We start from the raw sequence: 17,445 nt of genomic DNA, 5'->3' as shown, positions 1-17,445 counted from the left end.
AAGCAACAGGTGTTGCCGAGGATGTGGAGAAAAAGGAACACTCCAGAGTGGTGTAGCCACTCTGGAAAGCAGTATGGAGTTTCCTCTAAATGTTAAATATGTAACTACCCTACAATTAAGCAATAACTCTACTAAGTCTTTACCCAAAGAATACAAAAATATGAATTCAAGTTGATATATCCACCCTAATGTTTATAGCAGCATTATTTACAACAGCCAAATTATGAAAAAAGCCCAAATGTCCATCAACTGATGAATGTATAAAGAAGTGGTGTGTGTGTGTGTGTGTGTGTGTGTGTGTGTGTGTATACACACACACATATATACACACATATTTGAAAGTTAAATTATATATATATATATATATAGTGTTATTCAGCCTAAAAAAGAATGAAATCTTCCCATTTGCAAAAACATGGATGGAGCTAGAGAGTATTATGCAAGGCAAAATAAGATAAGTCAGTCAGATTTTACTCATGTCAGATTTTATACATGTGGAATTGTTTCATGTTTACTCATTTTTGAGAGAGAGAGAGCAAGAGCAGGGGAGGGGCACAGAGAGAGGAGAGCAGACGATCTGAAGCGGGGTCTGCATTGACAGCAGCAAGCCCTATGCAGGGTTCAAAGTGAAGGAACTGTGAGATCATGACCTGAGCTGAAGTTGGACACTCAACCGACTGAGCCACCGTGGCACCCCACTCATATGTGGAATTTAAGAAACAAAACAAATGAGCAAAGGGAAAAAGACATAGGCACACACACACAAGCCAAGAGACAGACTCTTAACTATAGAGAACAAACTGATGGTTACCAGAGGGGAGGTGGGTGGGTGGATTGGTGAAATGTGTGATGGGGACTAAATAGTGACCCCTCCCAGCAGAAAAAAAAAAAAAAAAAGTAAAAGAAAAAGAAACCTGGTTACTTTTCAGTAGCAGAAAATGACCTGGCTTCTTTGAACAATTACTTTTTGCAACTAGAGAAAAGTTTTTCTCATTATAAAAACAAAGAGATTTTAGGGGCACCTGGGTGGCTCAGTTGGTTGGGTGTCTGACTTTGGCTCAGGTCCTGATCTCTAGGTTCAGGAGTTCCTGCCCTGCCTCTGGCTTTGTGCTCACAGCTCAGAGCCTGGACCCTGCTTCCGGTTCTGTGTCTCCCTCTCTCCTGCCCCTCCCCTACTCGCACTCTGTCTCTCTTTCAAAAATGAATAAACACTAAAAAAAATTTTGTTTAAAAACATAGAGATTTTGAAAGTTAAAAAAAATGTTTAAGCAAGAAAATCAAACTCACAGTTGGTTTCACTAACAAGAGATGACCTGTGATCACATTTGGCTGAATTCGTATCTGCTTGTAAATTTTAACTTAACATCATACTACAAATATTCTCCATGACATTAATTAGTATTTAAAATGATTTTAATGGATAGCCAATTTTCCATTTTATAAGTTTATTTACTTAGTCTTGTTCTAGTAAATCCTAAAGTCTTTCATTGTTATCAATAATACTGTGATAAAAATCCCTGCACATAATCCTGTTAACATTCCTCATTTTGTAGAGGAGCGCTGTATATGCTAGTTCCCTGAGTAAGGCATGAATTTATTTCTAGCAAATGTGTTTACCAAGAAGAATTAATTTATTTACATAATCAACATCTTTCTGAGGAAAAGTGGATTTTTGCTTTCCTTCAAAAAAGAAAATTTTGAGTAAGAAAATAAAAATTATACTTAATTCTGCCACTCCAAGATAACCAATATGAGTAATTGATGCATTTCCACGTACAAATATCTTTTTTATTCAACAAAAAATTGAGCATTAAAATAGAATTAAGTAGACTCCAGAAATGCTATTTAATGTATTCCATACCATTATTTATTTAGCAGGACAGCAAATTTTATGACCTCTGCTCTGAGTGACTAGGAAGTCTAAAATCGATTCTGTCTATAGTTACATAGATACAATAATTGTTACAATCCTTCACTCCCTTCTCTGTTCCTATTTTATTTTTCATCCTAACTCTTTGATGGGTGTATATTTCTCACTACACTGTGAAATTTTTGAATGGAGTTACTATGGTTTATTTATTATTTAAATAGTGCTCAACAAGTGTGTCTTGAATAAAAAAAAAAGAGCAAAAAAAAAAAAACCATTTCTTTTTACTCTTATGTAAGTCTGGTATTTAATTGATAAACCTAGTTTGCCAAAATATGCTGTATAAAATGGTGAGATTAATTTTATATTAGATTAGCATGATGAAAATCTGAAATAGTTTAAACTAACCTAGAAACCCAGCATATTTTAATTAAAAAAAATCTTGGAACACATTAGCTTCTTTCATGAAGACATCATATAAATCAAAATAAAATGAAACCATAAATTGTATTGTTAAAGGCTGTATTAAGACCAATAAAAATAAAGGCTTTTATTATTTTTAGTGAAACAAATAGCTATGAGAATTTTTCACCCAAAGCCACAACAATGAAGGTTTCTTGCAACTAAGTAATGATAAGATTTGTACCATTTTATGATATAGTAATTTAATTTAAGAAGGAAGCATATCATTTCATGAAAATAGTTAATAATCATGTTTTTAAAAATTATTGTTGTTACAATGCACCAATGTGATTTCTGCTTTGTCCAATTATACACACTGATTTGGGGTTACAGAGCTTTTAGATAACCTTGTAGTAGTTGCAGGGAATGATGAGCATGTTAGCAGTAAGTCTGGAAGTGTGTTGGAAGAACACAACTCCATGGAGGCTTACGAGGACAAACATTGTCATAATATGCATTCCTTGGAACCCTTCCTCACTCATTTCCTATAGCTTTCCCTCGAACTTCATAGTGACTCTTTCACTACCCCCACCAATTATCTAAGAGAGCTGCAGAAACATATTTGATTGATTGATTGATTTGATTTGATTGCATGGATATTTGTTTTATTCTTTGAATTTAATCTAAAACTCATTTTTTATTTTGTTTCTTATTACTTCATATTTTCTCTTTTTTTCAAAATATGTATCACATCTTCTTTATCCATTATCATTCGATAGACATTTAGGCTCTCTCCATAATATGGTTATTGTTGATAATGCTGCTTTAAACATCAGGGTGCATGTGCCCCTTTGAATTAGTATGTTTTGTATCCCTTGGATAAATACCTAGTAGTGCAGTTTCTGGGTTGTAGGGTTGGTTCTATCTTTAACTTTCAGAGAAATCTCCACACTGTTTTCCAGAGTAGCTGTACCAGTTTGCATTCTCACCAACATTCTAAGAGGGTTCCCCTTTCTCTGCATCCTTGCCAATATCTGTTGTTTCCTGAGTTGTTAATTTTAGTCATTCTGACAGGTGTGAGGTGATATCTCATTGTGGATTTGATTTGTATTTCCCTGATGATGAGAGATGTTGAGCTTTTTTTTCATATGTTTGTTTGCCATTTGTATGTCTTCTTTGGAAAAGTGTCTGTTTATGATTTCTGCCCATTTCTTAACTGGATTATTTATTTTTGGGTGTCTTGAGTTTGATAAGTTCTTTACATATATGGATACCAAACTTTTGTCTGATATGTCACTTGTAAATATCTTCTCCATTCTGTGGGTTGCCTTTTCATTTTGTTAATTGTTTCCTTCCTATCATCAAGCTTTTTATCTTGATGAAACCGCAGTAGTTCATTTTAGCTTTTGTTTCTTTTGCCTCCAATGACATGTCTAGTAAGAAGTTGCTATGACTGAGGTCAAAAAGTTTGCTGGCTATGTTCTTCTCTAGGATTTTGATGGCTTATTGTCTCACATTTAGGTTTTTCATTCATTTTGAATTTATTTTTGTGTATGGTATAACAAAGTGGTCAAGTTTCATTCTTCTGCATGTTACTGTCCAATTTTCCCAACACCACTCGTTGAAGAGGCTGTATTTTTTCCATTGGATATTCTTTCCTGTTTTGTCAAAGAGGAGTTGACCATATAGTTGTGGATCTGTTGAAATACATCTTAAATATAGATAGTTATATGTGAAAATTATGAAGTTGTATATTATTTTTATAAGAATAGCTCCTGGTATACATGATAAAATAATTTCTGTAACTGAAACTAATTTATATAGAAATTCCCTTTCTGATTTGAACAGAAACTTAAAGTCACTTTTTTTCAATTTTGTTTTGTTTTGTTTTGTTTGTTTTGTTTTTTGGTCAATTTTGATTTCACCCCCTCTTTCTTTCTGGGTGTCAGGACTTCCAGATGCCTTTACAGTACCATGGTATCAGTGTAATGAGGGCTGGGACATAAGACAAGACATCCTTGGACCCTTCTTAATTTGGACAAATTTCTGGGTGGTTTAAAAAATGCAATTCATTCTTATTTTGTCTATGTTTCTTTTCTTCTTGTCTCCATAATTTTCTCACGGCTTCTTGTTTGTCCTGAGCCCCTTCTGAACCATTGTTTGGCATAGAAAAAATTCTGCATCTTTTTAGAACCACCTTAGGACAGAAAATATGTCTGTGAACTTGTTTTGGTCTTTTTCTACCTGAACACACCACAAATTCATTTCTATCATCAGTTACAAGATGACGTCACAGACAATAATTCTTGCCTTCTAAGGGTCCACTCCAGAAATCCTGACCACGTTTGTCTGAAAATTCTCAAGCTTACCTGAAAGTCCCCTTCTCCCACTCCCCTAGGGATTTAGACTCCAGTGGATGCAGAACCAGCCCCTTTCTCCAAGACCCAACCAACAATTATCTGCTTTCTTTTTGTCTTTTTTTTATTTGTCTTGTTTGCTTTTTTAATTGAAGTATAATTAACATACAGTGTTATGTTTCAGATGTACAATATAATATTTCAACAATTCTATCACTCAGTGTTCATCAGTATATGTGTACTCTTAATCCCCTTTGTCTATTTCACCCCTCCTCCTACCCACCTCATGCTGTCTTTTTGTTAGAACAGTTGGAGTTGGGATTGTCTTTTACCCGTTATGGATTCTTCCATCCATGTTTTAAAAGTATAAATAAACTTCATTCATAGAATATATTAAGACTTAGCTGAGTTTTGGATGAAAATTTTTTCTGCTAAACTTATGTCACAGCAGTAAGTTTCAAAGAATTATTTTGAAGTTCAAAATACATGAAATGATTTCATTATTTTGCTTTCTCTTACCTTATCATCCTTCTTTTTCTTGAGGTAATGAATGCCACTGATAATATAAAAAAATAAAGAAAACAAGTTATCAAAAACAAAAACCGTATCTGTACATTTATGAAACTGTTATTACTGAATAATAGTAGTAGTAAATAAGGGCCTATGTGACATAAATTGTCCTCTTTAAGTGCCCGAGAATGATATCTAAGAAGTGTATCCACCAGCCTTGGGCTCCTCAGCCACACCCAGGAGGCAGAATAAGTTCTTCCTGGGAAAGCAGGACTCTACACTCAAAGAGAATGGTGGCAATTCAAGTCAAAGTAAAGTCAGCAATAATCATACAAAATATACCTCAAGTTCTGGGAAAAAATTTCTGGGAGGAACTGAGTCCAGTTGATATGATGGATGTTTATATTTCAGGACCATATCTGAAGGACTCTACTCTCTCACTAACCTAATGCAGGACCCTGGAACAATTACTGAAGTTGTCTCTTACCCAGGTTGCATTAACTGCAGTCATAGAGAGAGGGTTCAAAGAAAACAAGAGAGATTTATCAAGTTGTTTCATAGCTGTATGAATCTTGTATTTAATATATTCAATTCTATAACTTCAAAAAATATTTCCCTAGGCTTTCAGAAACTGTAAATAAGGGGTCAACATTTTAAAAGTAGGTAAGAAAACACTACATGTGTTTCCTTTTATTTATTATGACCCTGGAAAATTTTCTGGGCATTTATCTTTATCTGAATAATGGAAACATTTTTAAATGGGGTGAATTTAAACATATTAAAGAGTAGAAAACCTATTTGCTACTGTATCATACTCAAAAGACTATTTGGACAGATAATCCCAGCTTTATACTTGCTTAGACTTGAGTGTTTTAAATGAAGTAAAAAACGTGAGAAGAACTGTAACTACAGGAGAACAGGGCAGGACTGACAGTTGCTGTCTCTGAGCATGTTCATGGTCATGGTACCTTTTACAATAAATGGTACATTTTAAAGGAAATATGTTGACAAGACCTGATGTCATGTTCATGGAACCCATTAAAGGAAATAGTGTTGAAACAAGTCCACAATCTTCATAGAGAAGATAGGTATGAAGGAGGAGTATTTTATATGCGTCTTTTCACACCAACTGGGAACTTCAAATTATTTTCAGTTATGCTTTACACTCTGATGTTATAAATTGTGCCTTCCCATGGGATAAACTAATCCATGTAAAACCCAAAAAGCTATATTTTCTGTTGAATATGTAAATACAGTTTAGGAAGTTTGACTTCTTACTCAACCATTTCAAGATTCACTAATAGAATGGTTAAAACAGTGCTCACAGTTCTGCTCAGGGGTAAGTTCAATTCGTTTGGTGAAATTTAGAAAGACACTACCTTCCCTAAGAACCACGACCACGATGATGTCACACTTGAGCCTCCATAAGGTGAGAAAGGTAATGAGTGCCCTGCAACAACAACAAAAAATAGTTTACTAAGACTCAAGCTAGGATTTTTCAGGAGTTTCATCATTATATGTATTAATAACTATCTTATTAAGTGGAAGTCTTAAATATAGAGTCAAACTGTAACCCAATTTGTATCCTCACATTTGTGATGTAATTAATATATGACTCACCAACAGTTCTTCAAACTTTCTGTCCTTAAGAAAATAGTACAAGGTCACTACTATGTACCCTTTTGTTGACCTTGCAATGAGACCAAAGGGAAAAGGAAGGAATCATCACAGTCGCAAAACTAGGATGTAACCCAGTACTTATGAACACTGCTTCCCAGGTTGCAGCAAATAGTCAACTAAATGATAAGGTTCGGGTCACTGGCATATCAGTAACTGAAATACCAGTGACAAATAAAACAGTATAACCAACCCGCCCACCCACCCCCGCCGAGAAACTAAATTCAAAAACATGTAGAAGATGATTAATAACTTATTCTTTCCCTCTTGCCCCCAAATATCTACAAACAATTCTCTGAAAAACATAATGGAACCTAAACAATAGTCAAATAGATGCCTTAACAGGATGTGATATTTCTGGATGACAAGAGGCATAGCAAGAGATTTGTTAATAGGATGATGTAGGGGAAGGCTGCTTCTCAAAAAATAGGTCTGAGTAATTTATATGCTTCTGACAAATGACCACAAACTATTCTGAGTTTGTATCATTGAGCTGATCAAAATGATCTTCACAATGAGGCATTTCTGCCCATGGCATCATCAGGAAGTAGAATAAAAAGTCCCTTCCATTTTATAATAAGTACAAATGTGAACTTTCCATGTACTTCCCCGAATTCTTGTGTGTGTGTGTGTGTGTGTGTTATTTCAAAAAAATGTTTTTTTAAAACACCTCTTTTTATTTATTTATTTATTTATTTATTTATTTATTTAGGCAAACAGGATTTACTTCCTCTGTGGTGCATACTTAGGTAATCAATTTAGGGCCATGACAGTTTTAGACTGAACTCAAAAAGACAGTGACTTTTTAACCCACTTACTGTCTAAAAGTTATAGGGAAGGCAAAACAATAGAATGGCTTGCTTAAAAATTTAAACTTTGTCTCTACTGAAAGAATTTTAGATGGACTGGTGGAAGCTTTGTATGACACAAATCATTTCCTTAAGAACAGGACACTCTATGGATCTGTCTCATTCATTTCATTCTAGGATCCCACAATCTCTTAATTCAGAGTGTACCTTAAAACAAAACAATACAATACAAAAGGAAACAAAAAACCCACTATCTCTACCTCTAAAACATGGAAATTATGGTTTCAAAGGTAGTCATTGTCATTTCAAGGGAAGAAACACAGGAGCTTTGATTGTATGTATAAAAATTACATAAAAGGGTAAAATCATGGAGAAAGTGTGAGGAAACAGAAGTAGTGACAGCTTTTTATTAGTAAAACTATCTCTCTGTATAATAATGTCCTGAAACTCCCTAGGAATTGATGTATCTTGGACTTTCCCTGTATTCAGGCACCACCATAATATCAATGAATCATCTTCAGTGCTTTAGTAAAGACAAACAATGAGTGTGCCTGGGTGGCTCAGTCAGTTAAGCATCCAACTTCAGCTCAGGTCATGATCTCACAGTTTGTGAGTTTGAGCCCTGCGTTAGGCTCAAACAGTGGATCAATTGCCCTGAAGCCAAAACAAACTTGGAAAGTTGTGGAGATCAAACAAACACTACCTTTATGGTACAAATATGAAGGTAGAAAGCAGACTTTGAGTGCTTGTGAGCCATTAAAACTGAAGGCTAATAACTACTTACATAAATCACACCTGAGAAGATAATTTTCTTTTTCCGGGAAACTGGAGATGGAGTTGAGTCTTGTCAGACTGCTTCCAAAGACCATGGCCTTAATGAAGTTCAAATAATTAAATGGGACATGGGATGTCCTGAGAGTTCCGTATATTGCTCATTCTCTCCAGACTGCAGTCATTTAAACAAGAGGTGTTTTATTGAAAGCATTTACAGTGGAAGGAAAATTTAAAAATTTACTCTAAATGTAATTGGATAATTAACAGCCAAACTGTAGCCTCATGAAACCATCTCAGTGCAAACTGTCTTACTGAAGCTTATAAGGAGCTGTTCGCTCCTGCATGGGGGGGATAAGGTATCATAACCTGATCCATACATTCATTTTGATACTATCTGGCTCACTTAATTTTACTTTTTTTTTTGAATAAAAAAGGCCACCAGTAAAAAAAAAAAAAATCAAAGCATATTTCTCAGAAGAAAAAGAGGAAGAGAAAAACGTCACACCTTGTGGCTGCAGTTGCAATGTGAATCTTCATGGACGGGAACATTTTTACTTTAAATTGTCTTTCAAAATCCAGATATTAATACTCTCTAACCAAATGCTGCAGTTATGTTGAGCTCTCATTCCTGGAAGAAAAATAGGAGGTTAGGAAACAAATACAAAACAAATGTGTGAAGAAAGGAACATGGGAATTGAATATTGTATTGAGACAGAGGTAGCTAGTGTCCCAGTGCCTACAAGGCACGAATCATGGCAGACTTAAAATATAAGCTACCTGGCCAGAAACTAAATGCTGAGAAATTTGAAGTACTTTACTTCTAGTTCTGGAAAAATGGATAACCATGAATTTTTTTTTCTAATGAAATGGTATGAAATATCAGATATAATAATGATGAAAGTATTAATGCATAACTGGACTCACAGAAACTAAGGGAAACCCATAAATGAGAAAGAAAATGTCATAAACCTATGAACAAAAGTGGGAACAGCACTGGGAGTGGAATCATTGGATTTTGTAATAGTAATGGTCTTGGGTGTTTATGGTTGTGAGGAAATCAGGTTTTGTAACAGTGATGGTCTTGCGTGTTTATGATCGTGAGGAAATCAGAGGTAAGACTATGTCCTATAAGTACTATGAGGCATGAAGATGGAACTGAGACTATCTTCAGGGACTACGAAAGGGAGAATGAAATAATTTCTGGCCATAAGCACAGTGATATGAAATGCAGGCTTGTTTAAGCAGGTGAAAGGGGGTGAGAAATACAGGTTTCCAGTTACAGATTAAAGAAGTCACAGGAATAAAAGGCACAGCGTAGGGAATATAGTCAATGATATTGCAATGGTGTTGTATGGTAACAGATGGATAGCTACACTTGAGTATAAAACATAACTTATAAAGAAGTTGAATCACCATGTTGTACACCTGAAACTAAAGTAATATTGTATGGCAACTATACTCAAATAAAACAATTTTTTTTAAAAAGCAGGTTTGCTTATGCTTAGACTTTGGGAAAGGACTAAATATCTCCCCCAAGATAATATTATCTTGAAAATGTGTTTTGCATCTGTTTACAGTTTGAAGTTGTATATGTTGCACTGTGTAACTTGAGAAATTAACATAAAAAACACTGATATGTCTCCAAGGCGAAAACAAAATGCTATGGAGACACTATCTCACAACTCAGGCAGTATAAGCTGAATACAGACCTAAGAAATATCCCCACTGAAAATTACCTTAGAAATAAAAAATTAAAATTCATGAAGAAACAATTAACCATGAGTGAAAATCAGCAAGTTACAGTAAAACCTTGGATTGTGAGTGGCTTATCTGTGAGTGTTCTGCAAGACGACCAAACATTTCTAATAAATTTTAACCTGATAAAGAGTGTACAAGTAGTACAAGATGCAGAACATCACATGATCACAAGTGAGCCAATGGTTCTTGAAATTTGCTTTTATATACAAGTGCTTTGGATTACAAGCATGTTTCCAGAATGAATTATGCTTGCAAACCAAGGTTTTACTGTATTTTGAACAGATTGAGTCACACTTTAATTACTTGAGATAATGAATAATAAGAAAATTTATTTGAAAAAGAATGTAAGTTGTAAAAGTTTACTGAGTGAGTACTGGCTGACCCAGATAATTATCAATTCAAGGCTAGGATATAAGGAAGGGGATTTTTGATGCAAATGACTGAGTTCACATTTGTAGGGTTATAAAATAACTAATGAATTACTGCATTAAGATATAAATTGAACCCAGTAGGAAAGATGAATCAGGGAAAAAGTAAACAAATTTCAAAATAGTTTGCTGATTGGTGATCGAAACCAATGTTGAATCTAAATTCCATAAGTAAAACAACAAACTTAAAATCAAAGCACAGCTCCATAACATTAGCATGTAAAATAAATGGAAGGACTAGAATAAAGAAATAAATTTTAAAATTTGTATTAAATAGACAATTCTCTTTTAAAATTACAACAAAGAGAGGTGACTGGGTAGCTCGGTCAGTCAAGTGTTGGACTCTTGATTTCGGCTCAGGTCATGATCTGATGGTTCATGAGTTTCAGCCCGCATTGGGCTCTGCACTGATAGTGAAGAGCGCGCTTGGGATTTTGTCTCTCTCCTTCTCTCTTTGTTCATCCCCTACCTGTGCTCTCTCTCTCTATCTCTTTCTCCTCAAAATAAATGAATAAACTTAAAAAAAAAACAAAACAAAGAAACATAATTGATCAATATTACTAAATAAACCGAATCAGTAGTTTAAATAAACTTCCAAGGAATCAACAGAGAGACAAATTCTAACAAATGTGTAGGAGGAAAAAAAATACTTGAAAAAGTTCATAGAAGATAAAAACAGTTGCAGCTACCAACAGAAAAAAATGTATTGATATTTTAAAAATAATATATTAGCATAAAAATCAAATGATGCATTAAAAACTAAAACATGAACATGTAGGGCTAGTTCCAAAAATGGATATATGAGGTTTATCTTAACATAGTTTAACAATAAATTTGGTAAAGAAGTAATTTACCATATTAAGTGATTAAAGGAAAAAAAAAACCACTGAAGATAGTAAATATTTATTGAACACCGCCTTTGAGCTGTTCCCAATCATTAGGGAAGAGAGGTGAACAAAACAAACAAAATCTGTATTCTTTTTGTAAAAATGTTTACTTATGTACTTTGACAGAGGCAGAGAACGAGCAGGGCAAGGGTAGAAAGAAAGGAGAGAGAGAATCCCAAGCAGGCTCCACGCTGTCAACACAGAGGCTGAAGCAGGGCTCAATCTCAGGAATTTCGAGATCATGACCTGAGCTGAAATCAAGAGTCGACTGTTTAACTGACTGAGCCACCCAGGTGCCCCACAAACTTTGTATTCCTAATGCTTTCTTTCTACTGGAGGAGAAAGTAAGCCAAGCAAGTGAATAAAATTCAATATTATGTTAAGTAAGAAAAAATACAAAAACAAAGAATGGTAAAATGAAATGCACGTGTGTAGAAGTGGATGAGGAAAAAACCAAAACCTGCATGCAAAATCATGGTGGAGACAACGGGAAGACGTTTACTTTAAAAAGCACAGAATATTGAAACATTTAGAAAAAACTGTTAAAAGTGTTGGAAAATTTCAATATTGTAATGATGTAAACTCTCCCTAAATTGGTCTACAAATCAATGCAAAAAATGTGATGTTAGCTGTAATTTTTTGTAGACGACCTTTATCAGTCTTTGCAATTTCTCTTCTCTTCTTAGTTTGCTGATAGTTTTTACCAGGAATCAACACGGACTTTTAGTGCAATGCTTTTTTTCTTTTTCTATTGAGGTAATCATGTTTTGTTTTTGCTCTTGATGATGTTGTTGTTATTATGATAATTTACGTTGATTGGTTTTTGCATGTTAAGTCAATATTGCATTTGTGGGGCAAAGTTCACGATGCATTATTTTTTATATGTATTATTGGGTTTGATCTGCTAATATTTTATCTAGAAGTTTTGCATCTATGTTTGTCAGGAATTTTTATTATGTTTATTTATCCCAGTATAGATTTTATTTGGTTTTGGTAAAAACATAATACTGACATGATAGAATGAATTAGGAAGTATTTCCTTCTCTCCGATTTCCTGGACAAGTTTGTGTGGAATTGTTTTTTGTTTTTGTTTTTGTTTTTCCCTTAAGTCTTTGGTAGAATTCATCAATGAACATGGAAATATTTTTAACCATAAATTTAATTTATAGCATTGCTATTAGACTATTCTTTTTTACCTGTTTTTTTTTTTTTTAATTTTTTTTTCAACGTTTATTTATTTTTGGGACAGAGAGAGACACAGCATGAACGGGGGAGGGGCAGAGAGAGAGAGGGAGACACAGAATCAGAAACAGGCTCCAGGCTCTGAGCCATCAGCCCAGAGCCCGACGCGGGGCTCGAACTCACGGACCGCGAGATCGTGACCTGGCTGAAGTCGGACGCTTAACCGACTGCGCCACCCAGGCGCCCCTACCTGTTTTTTGTTTTAAACAGCTTTACTGAAATGTATTTACATATCTTCGAATTTACTTATTTAAAATGTACAGTTAGTTCAGTATTAGCATATTTACAGAGTTGTGCAATTATCACAATTTAATTTCAGAACATTACCATCACCCTAAAAAGTAACCTTTTTCTCATTAGTAGATAATCCCATTTCTCCTCATTAACCCCAGCCTTAACCAACCACTAATCTACTTCTATCTCTAGAGATTTGTCTTTTCTAGACATTTCATAAAAAGCAAATTCAAATGATCAATGTTATTTTGTTTATAACATTTTTCATTTAACATAAGGATCTTGAGGTTCCTCATGTTTTAGCATGCATCACTACTTGGTTCTTTTTTATTATTGAGTTATATTTCATTGTTCAATTATACCGCTTTTTGTTTATGCATTAAATGGTTGATTGACATTTACATTGTTTCCACTTTGAGTATTATAAATAATGTTGCTCTGAACATTCATGTACAAATTTTTATATGGGTATATGTTTTCATTTCTCTTGGTTATAAACCTAGGAATGAAATTTCTGGCTTATATGGTAAGTCTATGTTTAACATTTTTCAAAACTGGCCACCTGATTTCTAAAGCCGCTATATACCATTTTATGTTCTTACCAGCAGTGTGACAATTCTAAGGTCTCCACATCCTCATCAATACCATTATTGTCTGTTATTGTTATTAAAGTCATTCTAGGGGCGCCTGGGTGGCTCAGTCAGTTAAGCGGCCGACTTCACCTCAGGTCATGATCTCGCGTTCCCTGAGTTCGAGCCCCGCATCAGGCTCTGTGCTGACAGCTCAGGGCCTGGAGCCTGTTTCAGATTCTGTGTCTCCCTCTCTCTGACCCTCCCCCGTTCATGCTCTGTCTCTCTCTGTCTCAAAAATAAATAAACATTAAAAAAAATTTAAAAAAAATTAAAAAAAATAAAGTCATTCTAGTGAGTGTGGAGTGGTTTCTCATTGTGGTTTTGGTTTGTACTTCTCAATGACTAATGATACTAAGCATTTATTAATTTCTTTACTGGCCATCTGCATATCTTCCTTAGAGAGTGTTGAAATTCGTGGCCCAGTTTTGAAATTGGTATATTTATCTACTTAGCTTTCAGTTGTAAGAGTTTTTTTATGTAGTCTGTAGTCAAGTCCCTTATTAAGTATATGATTTACAAATATTTTCTCTAGTGTCTGTGGTGTCTTTTTTACCATTTTAGTTAATTCATTATTTAATAATAATAATAAATAATAATAAAATTATTATTGTCTTATTTAATTAATAAATTATTATTTCTATGTATTTTAATATATTTCTTGTTAGTGGGTTTAGGTATACTTTCTTTTCAAGGAATCTGCTTTATCTAAGTCGTTCAATTGTTAGAAATAATGTTGTTCATAATTATCCTTTATTATTCTTTACTGTCTGTAGCATCTCTAGGAATGATTCCTCTCTCATTCCTGGTAAGTTGTGTATACTCTTTTGTGTTTTTGTTTTTGCTGATGATTGTCAATTTCATTAGTCTTCCCAAAAGATTCGGGTTCTGGTTTTATTCAGTGTGTGCGTGTGTGTGTTTATGTTTCCAATTATTTTTTATTTCCTCTAACGTCTTTATTTTCTTCTGATAACTGTGCATGTATATATTTTGTTCTTCAGTTTCCAGTTTTAAGTTGGAAGCTGAAGAAATTGATTTAGATTTTTTCTTATTTTTTATATAGACATTTAGAGATATAAATTTTCCAATATTTATAGTTTTAGAGCTATGCCACACATTCTAATATGGCATGTATCTATTTTCATTTAGTTTAAAATACTTTCTAATTTCCCTTTTGATTTCCTTTTGACCTGTTGGTTAGTTAGAAGTAGGTTATTTAGTTTCCACATATTTGGGGATTTTTCAGAGGATTTTCTCTTATTAGTTTCTAATTTAATTTCACTGTGGCCAGACATCATTTATATGACTTAAATCCTGTTAAATTTACCAAGAGTTGACTTATGGCCCAGGATCTGCAAAACTCTTTCAAATGTCCTTTAAAATAATATGTATTTTGCTAGTAGAGGGTGAAGTGTTATATAAATATTATTATGTTGGTGATTAATAATGTTCAAGTCCATTATATTTTTGCTGATTTTTCTATTCTATCAATTATTGAGAGAGGAGTGTTGCAATTTCCAATACAATTTGATATATCTTTCCTGAAAATCTGTCAGTTTTTGCATCATGCATTTGTAAGCTCTCTTAATTAGGTATATACTGTTTGGAATTATTATGTTATTAGTTAACTGACAACTCTGTTTTTAAGAAACGGTTATTTTTTATATTTATCAAGATTCTTTGCTTTTGAAGCTACTTTACCTGACATGCTATATATTCTTTTAAAGTTTACTTATTTATATTTGAAAAAAGAGAGAGCAAGTGGGGGAGGAACAGAGAGAGAGAGAAAGAATCCCAAGCTGACTCCATGGCCTCAGCACAGAGCCCGATGCAGGGCTCACACTCATGAACCATGACACCATGACCTGAGCTGAAATTAAGAGTCAGGCACTCAAGTGACTGAGCCACCCAGGCACCCCATCTCTATTTTGACTAGTGTTAATATTATATATCTTAGAATATCATTTTACTTTGAAATCTATGCCATGGTATTTGACACGTATTTCTTTTTAAAAAATTTATTAATTTTTTAATGTTCATTTATTTTGAGAGAGAGAGAGCACATATGCACGTGCAAGTGGGGGGATGGACAGAGAGAGAGAGAGACAGAGAGAGAGAGAGAGAGAGAGAGAGAGAGAGAGAGAGAGAGAATCACAAGCAGGCTCTGTGCTGACAGATACGGGACTTGAACTCAAACTATGAGATCGTGACCTAAGCCAATATTAAGAGTTGGATGCCTGCACCAATTTGCATTCCCACCAACAGTACAAGAGGATTCCCATGGGAAACCCATGAGGGAGGAGAAGGAAAAAAAAAAAGAGGTTAGAGTGGAAGAGAGCCAAAGCATAAGAGACTCTTAAAAACTGAGAACAAACTGAGGGTTGATGGGGGGTGGGAGGGAGCGGACGGTGGGTGATGGGTATTGAGGAGGGCACCTTTTGGGATGAGCACTGGGTGTTGTATGGAAACCAATTTGACAATAAATTTCATATACTGAATAAATAAATTAATTAATTAAAAAAAAGAGTTGGATGCCTAACTAGCTGAGCCACCCAGGCACCCCAACATGTACTTCTTGTAGGCAATGTATAATTATATCATTTTTCTTCTTCCTGAAAATCTCTGTGTTTAATTAGGGCATTTTAGTCACTTGCAGTTGATACGATTATTGGTATAGTTTTTAATCTATTAACTGAATTTTGCTATTTTATGATTCTATTCTTCTTTTGTCTACTTATTAGTGTAACTGTTTGTTAGCTGGTGGATGTTTTATTAGAGTTTAGTGTGTACATATCCTTCAAATTCAAGAGCCTGGAGGACTCCCCTTCGGTTTCTCACACCTTAGCCATGGCCTAGACACTCTTCCATGGCAGTGAGCCAGTACAATTTAAGAACTCATCTCATTTGTTTCCTGGTTTTCAGTGAATATTTTTGTTGTTGTTGCCTGATGTGCAATATGTAAACAAAATGAAACAAAACAGAACTATTGATTTTGTCCCTGTTTTTCTTTGAATCAGGTGGGAGACTAAATGTGGTCTTTGCTTCTAAATCTTGGCATAAAGCAGAAGTCTTTTAACATTTACTGAGCACTTATATCAGTCCCTCTAAGTTAGGCACTTCTATTATCTTTATCTGTGTACTAAATCAATGTGGAATAACAACAATCTTGCTTGAAGCATTTATTACTTTTAATATTTCAGAAAAACCTATAGTTGCATATGCAAACTTATGGCTATTATGAAAGTTGGAGAAAATTTAGCTCTTGATGAATACTACCTTGACTTCAAGCATAGAGTTGGCTAATTTGAATCAATAGTGACAAATCAGCTTCCACTGCAACCACATAATTGTCAACAGCTTCTTGTCAACAGGAGAGACTGAGGTTGAAAATAAAATTACATTTTCATTCCTATCCTTATATCCTCTTCTCTCTGTTCACAGGTTATGTGGGCCATTCGCAGTTTGTTTGTTTGTTTGTTTGTTTTTTCCTCCACTGAGAAAAAGAGGCCACTAAGTGCCTTCTATTTTAATTCAGAGAAACAAAACTCAAAATCGTTTTATTTCTTTGAGTTCTTGCATTTAACAGTTTATAATAATTTTCGACCTTTTTAGTACTAGTTTATCTAATCTTTGCTTATGATACTACCATCCCCAGTATGCTGTATGACTGAAAGTGTACCATACGTATATTTGGTCTGCAATAGATTTAATCAATTTCACTATGTTTATGGAATTGTCCTGTTTTAGAAGAGGGAATCTGTCTTTGTCCAGCATCACAGACTGTACTTACTTTTTTTCCTTCAGTTTCAGTGAGTGATATTCTCTGTCAAAATCAATATCCTCTGCCAGTGACCACGAAAATATTCTGTTA

This window comes from Herpailurus yagouaroundi, unplaced genomic scaffold, assembly GCF_014898765.1.
Source record: "Herpailurus yagouaroundi ecotype Mexico unplaced genomic scaffold, PumYag 164, whole genome shotgun sequence".
NCBI classification, from domain to species: domain Eukaryota; kingdom Metazoa; phylum Chordata; class Mammalia; order Carnivora; family Felidae; genus Herpailurus; species Herpailurus yagouaroundi.
This window is presented reverse-complemented; position numbering follows the sequence as displayed.